The 6,968-nt window shown below is 33.8% G+C and overlaps 1 long non-coding RNA gene across 1 annotated transcript; it reads left to right on the top strand.

The window, feature by feature from the left end:
• The first annotated feature begins 2,156 nt into the window (after positions 1-2,156).
• Positions 2,157-5,329, top strand: LOC119193260. The gene is made up of 4 exons (XR_005113893.1): positions 2,157-2,615; positions 4,449-4,532; positions 4,800-4,883; positions 5,277-5,329. It is a non-coding gene; the product is annotated as an uncharacterized LOC119193260 (long non-coding RNA).
• The last annotated feature ends 1,639 nt before the right edge of the window (positions 5,330-6,968 follow it).

A 6,968-nucleotide genomic window follows, 5' to 3' on the forward strand; every position in this document is an offset into this window, starting at 1 on the left:
AGTTGTCAATACTAAGCAACAAATGACATACTTTGTCCGTTTCATCCATCTTTTTATCAATCTCTTATTCTCGTATTATTTTATCAAAAGTGTTAAAGTGGTCTTCAAATTATTAAGTTCTGGTTTATGTTTCAAGGTCAATAATTTCTGTCTTAGATACAATTTACTTAGAAAATTTGAGAAAAATGTGCGTGACGAAAAGTACTCTATCACTTCCTTAGCAGTGCCGCATTCTTTTACATATTCCAAATGGTTGTCTTTTAATGAGTTTACAATGATTTGTTTAGCTTTTGCGTCGTGCCTTTTAAAATTGCGTATTCTTTCATTTTCCTGTAATTTCTTTCTATTCCGGAGTCACAGTCGACGGCATCTCGATATTCTTTTCTTCCATGAGAGTTCCTGTACTCGGAATAGCCAATTTCTGAAATTGGTGCCTTCTAAATACGGCAAAAGTGCCAGCGCTTGTTACACGTGCTGCGCAGCAGTTTTGTATTTTACTTTGCATGCATTATTTGAACACTTCCCATTTTTACATGTGTCATCTGACTTAAAGGACTTACTGGGCCCATAACCTATTATTATATTTGCAACATTCATGTGCTGGCTACTGGCTGGTCTACAAATAAAACGTTTTATTTAACTTTATTGTTTATTTTTGTAGACATTCGTTTACATGACGCAACAAGACACGGCAGGGAAGGGCCGGAGAGAAGTCCAACCTGCTTTTTTTTTATTCCATAGATTACAAAATCTGATATTCTAACATGTTCCACTTCGAATGTTTGATTCTCGTGACACGGACCTTTTAATAAACGATTTATGAGAAAATGGATTTTCTAAATGTTGGTCAAAGATCATGAATTGTATTGCACTAAGTATCTTTCTATATTTTGCAATATTATTATCAAGCCCGTATGTAATGTTTACATTCATGTGACAGAATTAGTTTGAAGATTGTCCACGCCGTCTTGATACTTCCATCAATAATTATTAATTACTAATGGAGGTTGTGTACAGGGGTATGAATGTTCATAGAAGCTCTAATTTCTATTGATACTAGCGCCGCAGTGTGGGCGTCAAAAACACTAATATTTTTTTCTAGAAACTATCATTAGATGGCGCTACCGTTGCAGTATTTACCATATACAATTTTTATTAACAAAACAAAATCTTTGTATGTTTGTACGAATAAAAAAAGAAATTTATAATATTTTAAACATAAAAAAATACTTTTGTTTAAAATTAAAACCTATATTGTGTAGGCGGCACGGGCTATTTTATAAAATTCAAAACTTGTCAATATATTAATGACTACATTCCAGGGACTACAATCTCAGTACATTGGTAATGGTCCGAAAAGCGAATATAAGGTGACAAATTAGAGGAGTACATCGAAGTCGTAGTTTTCGTTTGATGTTATGGATTTTGTATTTAGTAGCATTACACATATTTAATTCCTACTTCAACTAATAGATGTCACGTAAGTCAAAAATTTCGTAATGTTTCGATAGGTGGCGTTGTATACAAAATTATATCGATGAGCTTAAAAAACTTTGATATTCTGAGCCGTAAAACATTAGTTAAAAAAAAACAAGAAAGTAAATAAAAATGACTACCGTTTTTTGATCAATGTCTGCCGTGTTTTTGATGCGCGTGGGCATTTCTGCTTTGCTGAGTTCATTCTGTGTTGTGCTTTTTCGATTATTTTTCGTTGAGTTGAGCCCCTGCTCCTCCGGTATCGTTGTTAAAAAGTGCTGTACAGATTACGTGCAAATCAGGACAATATTTAGTGCTATTTGATTGTTTTCCGTTGAGTTGAGTCCCTTCTCCTCCGGTTAATCATTTTAGTGCTAAAGGGAACATTTTTTATTTCTCGTGTTGTGAGTAGCAGTCATGTCGGACAAAAAATGTTGTGTTCCGGGATGTCCCCAAAAAGAAGGTAAATGTTTATCGAATCATGTGTTCATGTGTATACATAAAGTAAATTTTAAATAATAATCTTGGTGCATTGGATTACCTGAATCGCAATTAACGCATACCTCATTCGAATTGCCGACTTGTTCGCTTTATTTCAGCCGTGAATTTTGATGAATTTGATTATCAAAGTAAGGTTATACTCTGTTGGTCTAAATAGCTCAAAAAGTAACTAAAAGGAAACATAGTACAAAATAACACCCAAACCCAAACGTAGGAGCATAACTTTATAACGTATGTCTTTTAAATTATGAGATGACAAAATATTTGACAGCTTTACATGCTCCCCAAAACAATTTGATTAGTTCCATTATGTTTTGGCATGTTTTTTAGAAAATTTACTTTAATAAAATTACATTGTATTATATTATTATGTAGATAAGTGACACAATCGGTAAAATATTAACAGAGATGTCTACAATATAATAATTACATTTCAGTGCTGCATCGGTTTCCGGATCCAGAAAAGGCAAAAGAGCGGTTTGATCTTTGGGTCAATTCCATAGGAGGCAATATACTGACTTTACAAAATGAATTCATTCATAAATATCGGCGTGTTTGTAACACTCATTTTGCAGAAAAGTATTATTGCCGCAACAATCGAATCAGCAAACTAGCAATAACAACTTTATTGTTGCCTGGTGAGTAATAATAAAATTTATATTCTTATATATATGTAAGCATAATACATACCATACAGAACATCACACAGGGTCATACTGAGAAGAAAAAAATAATGATATTTCTACTACACAAAACCAAGGGAGTTAGTTTACATACTTTAGTGACAAATTAATCTTTTTTGTGCACAGTTAGTCCATTGAAATGTTACATTTTTTAGGCCTTACCTTGCGTTTTTAGAGGACGCAATTTTATTTTTGAAGTGTAGGGGGGGTCAGTGTAAAGCTAAAACCAAGTTTGTGGGGTCGCCACCCTTGTCCCACGGCCGCCATCTTGAAAATAGAGGTTGAAATGGTTTTTACGATGTATCTCTTAAACTATTTATCTGACAAAAAAAAATTATAAACCTTTTTTGTTGCAAATTAAATTCTCTACAACTTTGGTTCAGTAACTTTTTGTCGTAAAACTATAAATAAAAAAGTTATAAGCGAAAATGTTAAGAAATTCAATGTTAAGCAATGTCCATTGCAACGTCATCAGAACGTGTGTTTAAAAGGTTCATAATACTTTTTTACTCGTACAACACAAACCCGCGGTTGTCGGCTTGTACGCGAATTATGGATCCTGAATCGCTTTGACACAGATGAAGCAATTGTTCACAAAATCAAAGTCTGGCTCTGGAGCTTCTGAAACTGACGATAAACTACTGGAGCTGCTGTTGCGACGACTGATTGTTCACAAAACAATTTTTTACGAACTGTTTCGGAAGTTACTTACTGTACATATTGCGTGTTATTGTTATTACGTGGACAACCGAACCGATAATGTTGTTCGTCGTCGCAGCAGCAGCTCCAGTAGTTTATCGTCAGTTTCAGAAGCTCCAGAGCCAGACTTTGATTTTGTGAACAATTGCTTCATCTGTGCCAAAGCGATTCAGGATCCAAGTTCGCGTACAAGCCGACAACCGCGGGTTTGTGTTGTACGTAATGAGAGTACAAAAAAGTATTATGAACCTTATAAACACACGTTCTGATGACGTTGCAATGGACATTGCTTAACATTGAATTTCTTAACATTTTCGATTATAACTTTTTATTTATAGTTCTACGACAAAAGTTACTGAACCAAAGTTGTAGAGAATTTAATTTGCCACAAAAATGTTTATAATTCTTTTTGTCAGATAAATAGTTTACGAGATACATCGTAAAACCATTTCAACGCCTATTTTCAAGATGGCGGCCGTGGGACAAGGATGGCGACCCCACAAACTTGGTTTTAGCTTTACACTGACCCCCCCTACACTTCAAAAAAATAAAATTGCGTCCTCTAAAAAACGCAACCCCAAATGTAACTTTTCAATGGACTAAGTACCTTACAAATTATATAAGTTCCATTCCCCTTTTTAAAATAATTGTACTACATTTTTGACATTAATGTATTATTATTAATAGTGACAATAGCCCAGTTGAGTGTGCAATGGACTGCTGGGATGAATGTCCGCAGGTTGAAATTGTAAGGGCAAACACCTTTGGCTTAAAAAAAGTGTGTATTTGTGAATTATCGCTTGCTGTAATGGTCAAGGAAAACATCATGAGGAAATCTGTATACATTAAAGTTCTATATAGAAATTTTGAGGGTGTGCGAAGTCTACCAATCCACACTAGACCAGTGTGGTGGACTGATGCCTAATCTCTCTCAGTAGTATAGGAGGCCTGTGCCCAGAAGTGGGTCAGTATATAATACATGGATGATATTATTATTATGTGTTATTATATAGATAATTGTGATGAAACTCATGAATGCTTAGTATGTATTTTATTATTAATAGTCAAATTATTTTAATTTTATTACAGACTCTTCACTGATTGAAAATAGGCTACTGAGGCAGTTGCAAAATGTGGTTGGATCTTTGCCATCAACCTCACAAGGAGGCACAGGTAATTTGTTCATTTTTTCTCTTCTCCTGTTTAATCTGTACTTCTATGGTATATGCTTCCTTTTGGAAGTTGTCTATGAAATGTTACGTGTTTAAAGTGAAATTTTGGGAACTACCAGTTTAATTAATTAATATAAAGCATACATTATTTGTTTTTACACACCTACTATGTTTTATCTTTACACCACACTGGCTTTACTGGTAGAGAATGCCTTCAGCATTAACTCCACCTTTATATAATTTTTATTAAAGTTAATTTTTGTTACAGATTTCATTACAACATTTACAGAAGAAATAATCCCAGTGCAGCAGTCTCGAAATTTACCTAAATCTTTACCATCAGGCTTACAAGGTAAAATATAATTATAGTCAAATTCCATGTATGACATCACACTTTATGCAAAGATAGCTATTTGTATACATTTGTGGAACAGGGCAAGTGGTTTTGGAATCAGCTCGAAAGACCGACTCGAAAGTCTTCTTCTTTCTCATCTTTCTTTCATGGGCCTCGCAAGGGCACCAGTCGTGGCCCATTTTTTGTTGATGGGGTGGGATTTCCCCAACGCCTCTATAATGAAATATTTATTGCTGGTTCTCAATAGCCAGTAGGAATTGCATGCCCATATCCAAATGCTAAGGCGCTTTATCTATCCTGCTGGAAGGTCTTGGCATTCCTTGACAATGCTATATCACGAAATTGTGCAGTCTATGGCCCTTTACATATTAAACGCATTTATTATTTCAGATCTCATTGAAATTGAAGCCAATAAAGAAAATCGCCCTGTTTGTCAAACTGAACATCAAATTGTACAGCATAATGGTAAATATAATATGTTTGTAAAATGTTATAAGTATGTTAGATATTGGAGGTCAGATTTGGTTTTAATTCCCAGACAAATAAAACTAGAATTTCAGTTCCTTTCTATTTAGGACATTCATTTAAGTTCTAAATGCAGGTTAAATAGCTTTTGATAACAAATTAACATATACGTATTTGGCGAATTTTCTAAAATCAACTCTAGGGTTTGAAATGAAGTAAATAAACAAAAGCTATAAATCAATATGGTTATGGGTTTTATGTTGATTACAAAATAAATTTATTTTAAAAGTTCAAGATGGTAACATTCCCGAGTATTGTAGGGTACTTTATTATGGACATGGACTTTTAAACACAGGAAAGGAAGTTATCGGGCGAAGCCGCAGGCAAAAGCTACTTAATAAGATTACAGTTTTTTGCAACTAAATACTGTTGAAATAAGTCAAAAGATTGATTTAAACTAAATAAAGATTTATTTTAAAGTAAGAAATTAACAAAATGCGTAGCGGATAATATAGAGGAAAAAACGACCAGAGATAGATAAAAATATTTGACATAAGCACGTCGTGACATCTGTCAGTTGCGTTCACAAATCCCAACATTCTCTTCTGGACACCCATAGCCTTTATGAACACTTCATGCTTTGGCCGATCCCTTTGGTTAAGACATCAGCCACCATGTGATCAGTCCGTTTGTACTTGACTTTGATTTGATTGTCAGCAACCTTCTCTCTGATGGTATCGGACGTCAATATGTTTACTTCTTGATAACTTTCGTTACCTGAAAGACTAATGCAACTTTGATTATCACAATACATTAATAAGGGCCTGCTTTTAAGTTCAGGCCAAAACTCTTGTAATTGTTTCAGCCATAATGCCTCTTGTATAGATGCTGATAGAGACATATATTCAGCCCTCTGTGCTTGATAATGCCACTGTTTGTTGTCTTTTAGAACACCAGCTGATAGAGGCACTGAAAAATAAAAACATATCCTGTGCAGGATTTTGTCTTCAGATTGACTGCCCAATCAGCGTCGCAATATCCAACAATTTCACTGTCATCTTTCTCAAATGTTAATTTATAATTAACTGTAGCTTTTAAATATTTTAAAATTCTCTTCAATGCACTCCAGTGTTCTGCAGTTGGCTTATTATTATATTTACTTAAAGAATTTACAATGAAAGTTATGTCTGGTCTTGTTCCTTGAGATAGGTATAGCAAACATCCAATAGCTTCATGGTATGGTATGGTCGTAAGTATTTCACTGTCATTCAGCTTTCTTTAATTGAATATTTGCTTCACATGGTGTCCAAATAGGTTTACAATCAGACATGTTGAAACGTTTTAAAATTTTCTCTATATAAATTGATTGATCTAATGAAATTGTATTCTGCTCTTGTGTGATTCTAAAACCAACACACTGCTTTACTCTTCCCATGTCCTTCATGTGAAATTTTTTTAGCAATTTATTTTTAATATTCTTCATTGTATTTTCATTATTAAAAAAACAAATCAAATCGTCTACTTATACTTATAAATAATATATCTTGCTTGTTAATTATTCTATAATATATACAAGGATCAATCTTTGATCTTAGTAAACCAATGTCTAATAAAGCA

Source organism: Manduca sexta, unplaced genomic scaffold (genome assembly GCF_014839805.1).
Source record: "Manduca sexta isolate Smith_Timp_Sample1 unplaced genomic scaffold, JHU_Msex_v1.0 HiC_scaffold_3837, whole genome shotgun sequence".
Classification (NCBI taxonomy): Eukaryota; Metazoa; Arthropoda; class Insecta; order Lepidoptera; family Sphingidae; genus Manduca; species Manduca sexta.